The 16,102-nt window shown below is 41.4% G+C and overlaps 1 protein-coding gene across 1 annotated transcript in view; it reads right to left on the bottom strand.

The window, feature by feature from the left end:
* Cep128 (centrosomal protein 128) overlaps positions 1-13,845 on the bottom strand; it is a 303,943-nt gene extending 290,098 nt beyond the window's left edge. The window contains exons 1-2 of the mRNA XM_055593122.1: positions 13,733-13,845; positions 11,537-11,693 (exon numbers count right to left, since the gene is read on the bottom strand). The gene's annotated coding sequence lies outside the window, so the exon portion shown is untranslated. The remainder of the gene's footprint in view (positions 1-11,536; positions 11,694-13,732) is intronic.
* Between the last annotated feature and the right edge of the window lie 2,257 nt (positions 13,846-16,102).

The following is a 16,102-nucleotide window of genomic DNA, read 5'->3' as shown; positions in this document are numbered from 1 at the left end:
TGTACTAAAGAGAAAATGAAAACTATGTTAATTCAAAATAAAAAAGAATGGCTAAAACAAAGAACCCCCAGTGGGACAGCTATTACTATACAATGGAACTCAACAATGAGACAGTAAATAGCCACTAAAACTTATGGCCTTAAAGAACCGTTTGCTAAATGACAAAGCAAGGCTAAAGTATGAGTTCCAGTTTTATAATAAAAGTTATATGTTTTCTGGGTATGTATATAAATTACCACAATGTAAACTTTGAGGCACAGGAAATAGGAGGGCAGTGGGAAAATGAATTATTCCCCCAAAGAATATTTACCCTCTGAAATATATCTCCAATTTATATTCTTCTAAGCATTTACTCTTTTACAAATTTTCAATAATGAGTTTGTATCAATATATAATCAAAAGAAAATACAAATATATACTTAAGAAAGAAATATAAAGATCACCTTCAAGCACAACAAAGTAACAAGCTGACAAGCTAGAAAATGAACTCCACATGCTGCATTCTCCAAGCTCTCTTTTCATTGGTACATGTTTCCTTTTCCTGCCTGACCCCACTTCCAAGTTCCTGACGACCACGGAGGTGACACCATTTCACTAGTTCTCACCCAGTGATGAGCTGAACAAACAAGTTCACAGGAGCTGTCTCCACATTTCACTTCAGCCACAGAACCACTTTCCATGAGTTGGGAGCCAAAAGAAACTTTTTTGGTGCTGTATATTCTCTCTATTAGTTATGCTGAAGAATAGTTATTTTAAAAACTGGCTTACTAAAAAATACAATCCAAATGCCAGAATGAACACACATATCAAAGGACTGTTTGAAAACCTGAATATATACAGACTTTGCTTATTGCAATCAAATGCTGCTTTGGAGAATAAATTAAGAATGGTTCATGAGTGACACATAGTCAGTATTGCAATCTGAGGCTCAAGGAAGCATTAAGACCTAATGTCCCTCAACTGAAGAATGAATAAAGAAAATGTGGTACATTTACACATAAGTATTATTCAGCTGTTTAAAAAAAAAAAAGTGACTACGTGAAATTTGCAGGCAAATGGATAGAACTAAAAAAAAATAATAATAATAATCCTAAGTGAGGTAACCCGAACCTAGAAAGACAAAAATGATTTGTACTTATTTTTAAGTGGGTATTTGGCTGTAAAGGATAACCACACCACAATCCATAGACCCAGAGAGGCTAAGTAACATCCTTGCTCAAGGGGATTGGGGGGAGACTGGGAGCTCGTGAAGATGGGAACAGGCTTAGGGATAGAGGGAGACAGTACAGGGAGGTACAATTGGAATTGGCGGGCACTTGGGGGATGCTATGGAAACCTAGCACAGCAAAAACTCCCTGGACTCTATAAGAGTAACCCTAATGAAGACTCCTAGTAATGGGGGATATGGAGCCTAAACTGGTCATCTTTTACAACCGGGCAAAGCTTCCAGTGGTGGGTCTGGAACACCAATTTTGACCTACAATTTGTCCTGCCTGTAAGATGTGCTGGGTAATGGTGGCACATAATTTGTGGGAGTGGCCAACCAATGACTGGTCTAACTTGAGGGCCATTCCATGAGAGGAAGTCCATGCCCAAGACTGCCAATATCCCAGAGACCTAGGGTAAACCCCAACACAACTGGCCAAAACTAAAAATAAAAGAGTCAATTAAATGATTCCTAAAGATATTCTGCTATATTCATAGACTAATGCCTTGTCCAACTGTTGTCAGAGAGGCTTCATCCAGCAAATGATGGGAGCACATATAGAGACCCACAGCCAAAACATTAGGCAAAGCTTGGGAAACCCTGAAGAATAGGAAGGATTATAGGAACCAGAGGGGTCAAGGACACTATAAGAACACAGGCCACAGGATCAACTAAGCAGGGCTCATATGGGCTCACAGGGACTGAAGCAGCAATCATGGAGGCTACAAGAGCCTTCACCAGGTCCTCTGCATTTGTGTTATGGTTGTGTGTGGCTTCATGTTCTTGGGGTAGTCTCTGACTCTCTAGCCTGCCCTTGGGGACTTTTTCCTCCTGCTGGGTAGCCTCATCCAGCCTTGATATGAGAGTTTGTGCCTCATCATATTTGTTATACCATGTTTCCATGTTCAGTTGATATCTCTGGGAGGCCTGTTCTTTTCTGAGGGGAAATGGAGGAGGAGGAGGCGATCTCGGGGAGGTGGAAAGGGAGCTAAGAGGAGTGGAGGGAGAGGAAACTGCAGTCTGTCGGAATATATTCTATGTGAAAAGAATAAATAAAATAATAAAATGGAAAAAGCAAAAAAAAAAAAAAAAAAAAAGGAGAAAGAAAAAAGAAACATTAAAACAAGTAGAAAAACATCCATGTAGGCCCAGGGAACATTTTCATCATTGTTTAAAAAAAAAAAAAGGAAAAAATTCAATTGGATGAGAAATCCATCCTCATCATCATAAAAAAAAAAAATGTCACTAAGATACATGATGACAGAAAAGAATGAACTGTCAAGTCTGAAGAACGACTTATGAAAACTGATTTCAAATTCTGTCTGAGGATGAAAAGAGCATTTCCTTCAGCTGGAGAAAAAACTGTAATTATTCTCCTCCACCCCACCATCACCTCCTTGTGCAACAAAACTGACAAGAAAACACTATTTGCTTTTCAGATCTGAGCATGCCCAAGGCTCAAGAGAGGGCTAAGATGGGTGACCTTGGGTAAAGGCCTTTAAAATCATAAAAAAAGCATGTCTGAATAGCAGACAGCACAGTTCTTAGATGAGTCTGTTTAGCCATTCCTAACACATCAATACTTAAAGGTATAAATATTGTTGCATCTGCCTTAATGAACCTTATAAAGAAGACATACAACCACCAGAGCAAGCAATGAACCCTCATCCATTCATGCCATCTAAACAAATGCTTGTATGTAGCCAAGGCCACTGGCGCCAGAGGGAGAAAACAGCGTATTGTAATGGGACGGTTGAAGTGAGCCTTTATAAACTTAAGTCCACCCCTTTTGTTATTTGACCTAAAGAGCCATCAGACGGTCTTCATTGTAATGAGGCACATTTGTATGTATGAGAGCTGTGATTTATTGATTCTCAAATCTCTTTTCCTCAGAGTCAGTTTAAAACAATTAGGATTTGCAAGCTGTTCCATAAAAGATAAGCACCCAGCATCAGGGGTGATATTTCACAAAGACTGACTAGTGCATGTTAAGTGGGTGATTGCTTCTATAGCCTCCATGTGTCTCAGCTGTCCCTATCCAAGGCAACTGTCCTCAAAGATGATGTTCAAGGTAATGACATTGATATTGAGACAGGGAATGTGTTTTAATCATCGACCAAATTCAATTTTCAGAATGTCTCAACAGCCATAGCGCTCCGGGGTGCAGACCACCCTTCAGGTGAAAAAGTCACCAAGTTAGCAAAGGTTGTCATGTACAAACAGCTGTCAGTTAGTTGTTCCTTTTTTCTTTACACCAGTGCTCTTCTGTAACTTCTCACCTCAAACCCTTCCAGGAAATTTACACAAGATCAAAATCCACAGTCCAGCAGCCAGTTCCTGCACGTGCAGGAAAACAATAGTACTCCATAGGACTCTGAACCAGACACTCAAAACAGGTCCATTCTGAATCTTTACTATATTACAAAGGAAAGAGAACACAAAGATACAGTCAACACATATCATCACAGCATGCAGGGGGCCAAGACAGAGGCTCAAAAGGTCAAAGCCTGTCTGAGCAACTTAGCAAGTCTCTGTCTCAAAACACTGCGAGCTGGGGCTGGGTCTCAGTGGCAGAGCACTTGCCTAAGACGTGCAAAGCCAGCCCTAGAAAGATAGAGAGACAGACAGACAGACAGACAAACGAGATCAAAGATGAAAGTAAGTAGGTCACAGTCCTTGGTGAGAACAACTGGCAAGAATATTCCATGAGAGAGGTGAGCAGTAAGATAAAAATCCCACAAGTCAGATCAGAACCCAGCACTCAACATGGAGGGTGAGTAGAAGGCTGACAGAGAGCTAATATAAGGAAATGGGGTGCAGTCAGAGGCTGTCTCAGAGAAACTAGAGATGGTCCAACCCCACAGAGCGCCAGGGCAGCTCTGCTGTCATCTGATTTGCATGTTGTGGCTTCACATACTACAGGTGGATTTCTCTTAAGAAGTCTAATATTGAAGTTGGAGAAACGGTTCAACAGTTAAGGTCACTTAACTGCTCTTGCAGATTTGTATCAGTGGTTCTTTTTTCTTAAGATTTACTTATTAATTATGTGTACAGGGCCTGCATGTACACCTGCATGCCAGAAGAGAGGACCAGATCTCACTGTAGATGGTTTTGAGTCACCATGTGGTTGCTGGGAATTGAACTCAGGACCTCTGGAAGAGCAGCCAGTGCTCTTAACCTCTGAGCCATCTCAATTCCTTCTTTTGTCTTTTCAAGATAGGGTTTCTCTGTGTAGCATTATGATTCATAACAGTATCAAAATTACAGTTATGAAGTAGCAACCAAATAATGTCATGGTTGGAGTCAGCACAACATGAGCACTGTATTAAAGGGTCGCAGCGTTAGGAAGGTTGAGAACCACCGGCCTACTGCGACCACCTGTAACTCCAACTCCATGAAACTGGATGTCTCTGGATTCCACAGGCACACAGCACACAAATTGTGTGAATACATACACATAATTAAATAATAAAAATAAATCGTTTTTTTAAGAGAGCTCGAATACTGTCAAATTAAAAGCATGTGAATGCCAGAACTGGAAGGGGGAGGAAGAATCTTGAGGAGTGACATAACGAGCACATCACAGAGATTTCCAGACAGGTGACCACAGTCTCTCAGGTAAGCACCAACGGTGATGAAGGGCAGAGGAGATGAACTACAGGCGAGCCGCAAAACACAGTCAAAGCTGAATTTCGAATTTTCAGTTCTGACGGTTGGCAGAATAATGGATGCTACAGACAGCAAAAGAATTACTGAAGAGAAATAGACTTCACAAGAATTATGTTGTAAGTTTTTCAGGTAGGAAGGAAGAATCATGGTGTGCCCTGGAAAGCAGTAACAGAGTGAAGATGCCTAATGGGCAAATGAAAATAGGGTATATGGAAAAGTTTGAGAGTGCTCGGTATGAAAGCAGCTGAGGCCACAAAATTTAAAAAACACAGTAAGAGGCAGAGACAGGCAGATCTCTGTGAGTTTGAGGCCAGCCTGGTCTAGAAAGCAAGTCCAGGGTGGCCCAGGCTACACAGAGAAGTCTCATACATTGAAGGGCTGGTCCCAGCTGAAGGTGCTACTGTGGGTAGTTCGAGAACCTTTATGAGGTAGAGCCTAACTAAAGGAAACAGGTTACTAATAGATGGCCTTGAATGACATGTCTGTCCCAGCTCCATCCCTGCTTCCTGACATACATGAATTGAACAGCTCTGTTGGCCATACTCTTCCTCTATGATGTCCTGAAACCATAAGCCAAGAGATAGAAAAGGTCCAGAGAAATGGCAATGCCTACTGCCAAACCTGAGATGAATGTGTTTGTTACTTGTATTAAGGCCAGAATTACACTCTTGGATTTACTACCAGATAAAACAGATAAATAGTACAATCATACCCCAAATAACAGACCAAAATTAAATCATCTGACAGTACAGACAGCAACTGTTATGTGTCCTAACTGACCAAATTGATTGAACAAAAGATTGTCAGATGGCAACTGGATCCCTGAGCTTCTGACATCATTTTGTTTAATTCAGACAATGTAACTTGGGAGGACAATAGAACAGACCCGGGCAACCAATGTCTACTTGAGACTATCTAGGTTATCTTAAAACATGAATCTGAAAACAGACGTCACTTGAAAAGTCCAATTTCCAGTTTTCTGGAAAATCAGTCGAAGGTTCTGTCAGCGTGAGGACAGATTTTCCACAGGAACGTGGATGCACACAGCACAACACACCCTAGGCAGACTCAAACCTGCCTGTTCACTCCAAGCTCCTCTACACCTGTCTCACACAGTGGGACACTTGGCTGGCTCCATGAGCTGAGTCTGCAATCCCACTAAGGATTAAAATAAAATAAGACAAAGCTTATGAGCCCAACTGTGAAGACGTAATTAGCAGACATGCCTTCCTTCTGGTCTCCATGGTGGACAGAACAGTAACACTGACACTCTGGCAAACATCTAAATTATCCACGTCTGCAGACTTGAAAACTGGAATAAAACACTGCTACTTAACATTAAGTGAGCTACAAGGAAAGCCTTTGCACTAACATGGAGAAACTAAATCAGGATGTTAATACATTAAATTTCACGCAAAATCTTCACATCTATGTATCTCTTTTTTTCCTACTTTAAATAGTTAACTGCTAGTTACAGACTCTGCTTGCCATCAGCAGGATCTTAACTCTAACAGCCTAAAGAGAAATGAGATTGTGCCCTGGCTCTTGCTCTCCCCTCCTTTCCTATCTTTTCTACCTTACTCTTCTGAAAGTCTTCGCAGACCAGACAGTGGAGGACAGAGGACACATAGATGCCCCTGTCTTCCAGCCTAGAGCAGCAGAAAGCCGGCTGCCCAGTCAACTGAGCAAGTCTAGCCACGCTAAGCAGACAGCGTAGCTAAGTCTCTGCAGAGGACTGGACATTTATTGTTGTACGTCTCCAAGGTTTAGTTTGTTATACAGCAAAGGCTAACTGTTATGTAACTGTACTTTACTAACATAACAATTGAATTGATCTGGTTCTGAAAAGTTATTTCCTGAACTTTCCCCTCAACCCAACTTTCCCTAAGGAAACAGGATGATCTCAGATTGTAGATATATGTGACAGCCTTCCAATGATGGAAGGAAACAGGATGCATTCGAGTCAGAATACATACACTTAAGCAGGTAGTGTAGCACATGACAGTTGCTTTTTTTTTTTTTTTTTTTGGTAGGGAGCAACTATAAAAATATAATTTTAAAAGGTTTGTAAAAAAAATAAAAGCAAAAACAAGCTATTTCTTTGCATTACAAAGCATGCTTTTCTTCTTAATTTTACAAAGAAATAAACTACTTGATTTCCTAGAACATTCTTTTCACTCTCAGAATCTTTCTCAAGGACCACATTCCTAAGTGTCCATGCTTGACTCCTGCTTCCTGGTCAAGATTCAAATGAGAAGAAACGCTCTTTAGAAAGCCTTCTCTCTCTGCCAAGCTCTGGCCGCAGCACACTGGACTGTCCTCCCATGGTGGATACTGCCTCAACCCAGCCTCTGCAGGCTGACAGGCCTTTTACCAGCCACCTAGGAACCCTCTAAATCTCAACACAGACTGCTTGATTCATGGTTTGCTATGCTTATATGCATTTTATCCCACAAAAGTTTATTTGCTGGAAGCTTAATCACTAAGATTGGTGATTCACGCACGTCAGTGATTCTCAACCTTCCTAATGCTGTGACCCTTTCATACAGTTCCTTGTGCTATGGTGACCACCAACCATAACATTATTTCCTTGCTTCTCCATAACTGTAATTTCGCTACTGTTATGAATCGGATATGTGACCCCCCCAAATGGGGTCATGACCCACAGGTTGAGAACCAATTCTCTACATGCTTAGCCCTGAGTGGAGGACACTAAGACACAAAAGGTGCCCTGGAAAATGGGTTCATCTTCAGCACCCATGAGTAGGTTAGGTCCTGTGCAACTGGACTACACAATGGAAAAGTAGATCTTTACAAAGCCAACTTGGCTGTCAGTGGCTCTCCTGCTCCCTCTCTCACGACTTGACCTGCCATCATGTAACTACCCTCATCTGGCTCAGGAATGTGGCTCAGGAATGACCCCAGGACAGTGCTGTTAGGACTCACTGACAACGAGAATTTTGAATCATATAAACATATTTCTTTTATAAAGCACTCAGTTTCAAATATTCTCTTAAAGAAACACAAACTGGATCAGATAAGGTTGGAGCCCGGCAATCAGCATAATATCTGGCACGTGCTTGTCATTCTCTATTATCGGTCGTATGGATTCCGGCTGGAGTTTAGGAACTCGACTTCTGGACAGAGAACTGGACATTTTTCTCTCAGGGTCAGTCAGAGCGCCTTATGGTGAGGCCCAATTGGCCTAAGCCGGGATATGAAAAAGGTTTTCCACAGTTTGGCTCTTTTAGCATGAGATCGCCCAGTGGCAATGGAAGCTCAGGCGTTCCAAAGCCTGTACCAGAGTGTTACAGCTCTTGGTCAAGCTGCTGTACTGAGCACGGCAGAGGCCTAGGCAGGCCCAAGGCCCATGCCTGGTCGGCTTGCAGCCAAGACACAGGCCTGGTGAGGCCCAGGCCCAGTGGGACGGAGGGCAGGCCCAGTGAGGCTCAACCCTGAGGATAAATGACGAATCTCAGACTGTCTTGAAGTGGGAAACCTCGAACCTGTGTGCCTTTATTCGGGTGAAATCAAGGGCAATATAAACCTTAGGCTGAGGGAGGGATTTCAAGCGTTAATGTGTTTGATTCACTTGGGTCAGGGAGTCAGGGCTATTTAAATAGTCCTATCACAAGAAGGAAAATGCAGTACTTATTTATCCTGGAGTGTCAGGATCTCCAACTATAACTGAAAGTCACTGTTGGACTATTGAAAGTCTAAAATCCTTAATTCAGTGGGGCATTTCTAGGAATTCCTAGGTGCTTGCTAGAACAGTTTCCTTATCAGGGGAAGGGTCTAACCTGGAATCTGCCCTGAAGGGCCATGGGACCTCCTTACAAGATGTGGAATCACCCAATCATGGAAGCCCTTCAGAACCCTGCTGAGAAAAGGGAGTCTATCATCATAGACCAAGTGCAAATAAATGGCTATCCAGAGACGACTGACTTCAAACTTATCCAGAGGAGCCCCACAGCACTGGGCCATTACCAAATTAATTTGCAACTAGATTTCTTTAAATTATTTAGTCTTAATTAATCCAGAAGCAAAGTTCAAAGTCTGGAGCTTTACAGAGAACAAGTACTACTTAAACAATTATTAAATGGAGACTTTCATTAACAAAGGATCTGAATTAATTATTTGGAGTCTTAAATCAATATTGATTGAGACATGTACTACTAATATGAATACTATTAATGCTAATATCTGTTATATGGTAAACAAGGCAGCATTTCAAATTTATGTAGCATATACTAAAATAACAGGTGCCTGGATCAAACCTAGGTTCACTCAGTTATTTGTGAAATCATTTGAACTCGAAATGGTCATTTGCAGCTACGTACAGTCTTGAATTACCTGTACCAACCTCTGAACTCCAAATTCCATAGTATCTTCTTCCCCTGAGCTCTTTATCCATGGTTTCTGCATACCAATTGCTGCTCATGAACAAACCCAGTTTTGGCATTTCAAAGCCTTCATCTGCCCACCACCAAGCTTTTCCATTTGTCCTCAATCTATAAAATTGACTATCCATCCTTTAAAATAACAATCATAGTCCACTTCTTCTGCAACATCACTCTTCATTCGAAAGAGTATAGCTCCAGCTCAGCTTTCATTCACAAACCATTCAAGTGTAAGCTTGCTCATACACAAGCCCTCATTCATTCACTCAGGAGTACCTGTTTCATGAGAAACCCTGTACACACAGCAGATTCTAAATATCCATCAGCTAAATAGATTCATATAATCAAGGAGCTGCCTTCTCCAAAATCCTCCAGTCACTTAGCAGTATACAGATTTAGGGTAAGTTATTATATTAATCAGAGAAAGATGAATATCTGACAAAGGCTTTCTAAATCTCTTAAAGTCATTTCTAATTATCATAACAAGACACCAGAAGAAAAGGAAAAACTCAGAATATTTGCATTATATGGGAACTGGGGGAATAGTTAGCTCTTTATAAGCACACAAAAATAATAACACTCCAGCAGTAAAAGGCAACAAAGGACACATAAACAGGCAATTCACAGAAAACAAATGTCCCTAACAAATGCATAAATATACTTCAGCTCACTGAGGAATTGCAAATTAAAACAATTAAATGATGGCCTTGTTTATCTGTTTTGGACAGATGGGCAAAGCTAGCGCATCCTCAAGGTTGACAAGGGCAGTCCATGGAGTATGAGTATGTTTTAAAAGCTGACAGTATGGCTCAACAGATAAAAGCACTTGTCTATGCAAGACAGACCTCTTCAGTTCAATTCAATCCCTGGAGCCCAGGATGGAAGGAGAGAACCAACTGCCAAAAGTTGTCCTCTCACTTCTACACACATGTAGCACACAATAATAAATAAATAAAAGTGTATTATCTATAAAACTGAGAGCAGCTTTTCTAGAGAATAACTTGGCAAAACACGTAAAGTAAATATGCCTGCTCTGACTCAGAAATTATGCTCCTATGACTTCTGTCAAGAAAACAAAAGTACGTGCATGAATGTGCATGTGTGTGTGTGTGCATGCGCATGCAACTTATGTGTAGGGTGTATATATATATATATATATATATATATATATATATATATGAATTTCATTTAAGAATTATAAGAAACAATTAAGACCACTGATGAGGATAATTCACGTAGTCACTACGCCACAAAGGTAGCAGTTAAAACAGGTAAGGCAGAGGCCCAGATTAGTGAAGCATACCTAAAAACCTAGCACTGAAGCAGAGATCCTGAGTTCCAGATCAGCCTAGGCTGCATTTCAATCCTTGTCTCAAAAGAAGAAGACAATAGACACTATTTGTATGACCATTTAACAATGCATTGTTACATGTTACACATGAAACAGACCATAAAGACTATGACTATATTCAAACCAGTCTCATGAGCCCCCTAACATTATTAAAGATGTAACAGTGAATCCACTCTAAAACAAAGTTCCAAATGTGTCAATTTGTGTAGGTAAGAATTCCCGGAGTACATTAACCTACTAGACTACATCTTTCTAACACTAAAATCTTTTAATTTTAAGAATTTTGCACATCAAAACTTGAGTAGAAATTCATTGCAAAGCCTCAGAATGCCTGTGTGTCCGCAACTTTTAACCATCAAAATACAAAAGAAAGAATTTTTCAAAGTCCAGAATTTTTGAATTTTGAATTTTGAATTTTCACAAACATTAAGCTTTAACACTAAGTCTTTGGTACCGATGACAATTTGTGTTGAACATGCTCAATTTATGAAAATCACAAATTACAACTATTTACTTCAATAGACCATTCACTGTGTTTAAAAGAGTAGAATCCTTTAAATATTTAAAGAGATCAATCTAAAAATGTTGCACGTAAGTCAAATCTAGTAAAGAACAATTATAAACAGCCATGAGGCCCTGTACAAGGGGCAGGACTGGAAATCTGGAGCTGGAGAACCTAGAAATAAAGATCACTCTTTTGACTCAAGAATTTCCAAGCAAAGAGGCTACTTGCACCTCAAACACCTCTTATATCTCCACTTATTTGTTTATTTGAATTCATACTAATATCAAAATGGAGCTTCTTGCCCTCCACCCATTCTTTCTTTTGGCACACCCCTTTCCACTTTGAGTATACAAATGTAAAAGATTTCCTCAGATGCTAAACTCAGAAAAACAAAGCATACTTACACAGTACACTCCCAGAACTCTGTGTTGCTGTCCTTTGAGCTCAGCGCTCTCCTTAGGCACGGATGCCTGCCTCTTATCATTTCTTCATGGGGTTCAGGGCAAAAGGTCTAGTCAAGCAGATGATCTTTTTGGTTGCCTCTACACTCCCCCAAAACACCTACAAAACCATGAAACAGAGCTATAAGTTGAATTTTTTTAATGAAAATTATTTCGTATTTCCCTGTGCACAGATGAGGGAATATCACAGAAGAATGAAAATACACTCCTATAGTCATCCAAATACCCAAGTGGTATCCAGATGCCGGGCCTGCAAATTTCTAGTAAGTGGCATCTTCTGCCCATGCCGAGGTATCAATGGGCTTGCTAGTTCATGCTAGGGGATGAGTTGTACCCCAAGCCTCGGCAAAAGTACTGACTATATCTATCAGCTAGGAGACTAAACTAGGAAGATTAACATGTTTTTTTCTGAATTTGCTGGCTCATTTTTAAGTCAAGGCTTGCCTCCCCCTCTTTAAAGACATATTCTATATGGTTGATCAGTTTTCACAGTGGTAAAACAAATAAATAAAAGTATTGTGCATGTGGTTATAGGAAAGCAAAATGGGTAGAAATGTTCTCGACACTTGATGACTATTTTTAAAACTGGAAGAATCCACAGAAAGACCATCTAAGAAAATCGCTCTCAGTGTCTATCAATAAACCATTTCAAGAAGGGTATTCAGGGGAAAACAAGTCACTGAGAGACTGAGAGATTTTCAGAGTGACCAGTGAAGCAACGGTTTAATACACACTTTTCTAACACAGTAGCAAGCTTCACTACATGGCGAGTCCTCGGAGCAGTGAAATTTCTCTGCCAGTGGTTCCCAACCTTCCTAATGCTGCAACCCTTCAATACAGCTCGTGTCATGGTGACCACCAACCATAAAGTTATTTTCATTGCTACTTCATAACTAATTTTTGCCACGGTTATGAATCATGACGTAAATAATCTGTGTTTTCTGATGATCTTCGGTGACCCCTGTGAAAGGGTCAGTTTTGACTCCCAGGGGGTCGTGACCCACATGTGGAGAACCACTGTTCATGCCAATGTACAGCTGTCAAAGGTCATCTTCCCTCTGGGTTGTCCAATGAAGTAGTCATATGACTATGACTCTAGAAACCTGACTAGTTCAAATTGATACACACCATAAATATAAAATATTAATACATGCCAGATTCTGAACATCCAGTACCTTTTCCAAAAACATAAAATATAGCCCAAGCGGTGCCACAAGCCTTTGATCCCAGCACTGTGGAGGCAGAGGCAGGTGGAGCTCTGTGACTTGGGAGACCTGTCTGATCTACATAGTGAGTTCCAGGCCAACCAGGGCCACACAGTGGGACCCTGTCCCTGTTTGTCTGTGTGTGTCTCTCTCTGTGTGTCTCTTTCTATATATATGTGTGTGTATGTATACATACAAAGTTTGATATTCACATGTTGAATATATATTTTATGTACTGTGTCAAATAAATTAAGATTAATACCAGAAGTTCCCTTTTACTTTTAATACAGGTACTATAAAATTAAAAAACGCCTGTACAGTTCGCATGATATTTCTGTGAGATACAATCAGTTTTAGGAAGAAGTACCAAGAACCTGCTGTGTGTTAGGCACTGCGCCAAATACTTTGCATAAGCCTGACAAGGACGCTCCAACACCTAGCTTTGCTTGACCTTTACCTAACAGACCCAGTCCATTAAACCAATACAGGATGCAGCTGGGATTCAAAGTTTGGTGTTTCTACTAATTCCAAAAGAGGGCTGCTAACCGCTATGACCGGAGCATCTCCTAAGTTAGCATAGGAAAATCAAGTGACTAGCGACTAGAAAACAGAGATAAGCACCAACTTATACACCCGGGGCAGTCGACCAACGTAAAATCGCTAAAACGGCTAGTAGGCTAGCCCATAGCAAGCTCCAAAGCCAGGACAACGCACTTTCAGAGTGAGACGCCCAGGACCTAACCGCGGACGACCTCCGGACGGAAGCAAACGCACCATCTACCCCACCTCACCAAACACTGCACCCACACACCCGGCCCACCCAGCACACCCTTACAGCTCTGGTATCTCCACCCTGGGACAAGGGGAAGTAGGACTCAAATGTCTCTGTAGGGGAAGTGAGAGAAAGAACAAGGGTACAGAGCAGGACAGGTACCTTAGATGCAAGGTGACTCCAGGTTCTTAACGCCGGATCATCGCCGAGGCCCCACCCGGCTCCCGCGGCTACCAGCGACCCCGAAGGTGCAACTGACCTAACGCGGCGGAGCAACCGACTCAGCTCACCCCCGACTCGCAGCTATGGCAACTTGAACTAGCCGCCCAGGCGCGGCTAGAGCACAGGACAAGCCGCCGCCGCTTGGCCCTCTGGGAGCTGTAGTCCATCCCACGCTCCAGAGCAAGGCGCTATACAGAGAAAATGACAGGAGATAAACTGCAAATCCCAGCATGCTCTGCGCAGGGCCTCTAGTTGCTTTCCCGGAAGAAACTGGATACGCGGTATTTACTGACCCAGAGCCCTGCCTTTTTGCCCCGCTCTAATTTTGTTTTTTTAAAGGGCCAGTAGCCTGTGAAAATACAAACTCCTGGTAGAAAGTGAATTCAAATGCTACCTTGACACTGATCGTAATATTCCTTATTAGAAAACATCAAAGGATAAATAATAGCCAGCAGTGAGATGTAAAAATTGCTCTAATGTCTTGTTTTAAAGGCTTGGGACTGGAGGGAAGTAAAAAAATATATATCAATTGAAACACTTTCCTCCTGGAATTACTCGACTAAGACATCTCTTCAGTGGCAAACTACAAAAGCAATGTGAGGCGGTCTATTCATTACTGTTATGTTACGTCCTCACTAGAACATGAAAGACATATTTTCTGCTCAGATAAAAAATGTCAGTGTCAACCATAATGAGAAAAATTAAAATCTCGACGAAGGAAGGAGCTTTGAAAAAACTAAGAAGTGCAAATCCATTAAGCATGTCGCTAGTCTTTTCCCTCTACCCTGGCCAAAAAAAAAAAAAAAAAAAAAGACACTGACCTGACCCTCCTCAAAGCTAGAATCACCTTTTTTTCTTTTCTTTTCTTTTTTATTTTATTTTTATTGATTCAATTTACATCTCGGTCATGGGCCCCTCCCTCCTTCCCTCCCAGTCCCATCTACCCTCCCACATCCCTCCTCCCCTATCCCTCAGTATAGAGGAGACACTTACCCACACACCCCAACTCATTTACTTGCCTAAGGACTGAGTTCTGAGTTCATCTTCCTCCGCTGTGGCCCTGTAGGGAAGTACCGTCAGGGAGAAGTGATCAAAAAGCTGGCACTATAATCCATGTCAGAGATATACCCTAACTAGTGAGCCCACTTGAAGCTGAAGCTGCCCATCAGCTACTTATATGTAGAGTATCTAGGTGGAGAACATGCATTGTCTTTGGTGTATTTCAGACTCCACAAGCCTCTCTGGGCCCTGTTGATTGGCTCTGATGGTCTGATGTCACCTCCAGGTCCTCTATCCTTCCTCCCACTTTTCCACAAGACTTTCTGCGCTTGGTCCAATGTTTAGCTGTGAGTCTCAGCTTCTGTTTTGATCCACTGCTGGGTGAAACCTCTCAGAAGACAGCTATGCTAGATTCCTGTCTTGTTCCCTCTCTTCAGGCAATTCTGCTGTCTATTCTATTTCCCTCCTCGAGATTTAAGCATCTTCCTGTGGGTCCTACGTGTTATCTTCTTTGAGACAGGGTTTCTCTGTATAGCTTTGGCTGTCCTGGACTCACTTTGTAGACCAGGCTGGCCTCAAACTCACAGAGATCCACCTGCCTCTGTCTCCTAAAGTGCCAGGTTTACAGGTGTGTGCCACCTTGCCCAGCAAGGATGATCTTTTCTAGTTCCATTCATTTGCCTGCAAATTTCATGATTTCCTTGTTTTTAATAGCTGAGTAGTATTCTGTTTTGTGTAAATATACTACAAATGTTTCTTTATCCATTCTTTGGTTGAGGGACATCTAGGTTGTTTCCAGTTTCTGGCTATTATAACATCGTGAACATCGTTGAGCAAATGTTCTTGCTGTATGGTAGAGCATCTTTTGGGTATAGGCCCAGAACTAGTATAGCTGGGTCTTGAGATAGGGCTATTCCCAGTTTTCTGAAAAGGTGTCAGATTGATTTCCAAAGGGGTTGTACAAGTTTACATTCCCACCAACAATGGAGGATGATTCCCCTTTCTCCACATCCTCAACAGCAAGTGTTGTCACTTGAGTTTTTTATCTTAGCCATTCTGACAGGTGTAAAACAGAATCTGTCTTTTTTATATGCATTTCCCTGATGACTATGAATGTTGAGCCTTTAAGTGCTTCTCAGCCATTTGAGATGCCTCTGTTAAGAATTCTGTTTAGCTCTGTTAGCTCAATTAAAAATATCTCCCATTTTTAATTGGATTATTTGGTTTGTTGGTGTTTAATTTCTAATTTTACCTGATCTATAGAAGTTTTCCTGAAACCTAAAAAACAGCTATCAGAGGTTCTCAACCTGT

This window comes from Psammomys obesus, unplaced genomic scaffold, assembly GCF_907164565.1.
Source record: "Psammomys obesus unplaced genomic scaffold, mPsaObe1.curated_primary_1811, whole genome shotgun sequence".
Classification (NCBI taxonomy): Eukaryota; Metazoa; Chordata; class Mammalia; order Rodentia; family Muridae; genus Psammomys; species Psammomys obesus.
Note: the sequence above shows the minus strand (reverse complement) of the source record. Positions and strands in the feature narration are given on the sequence as shown.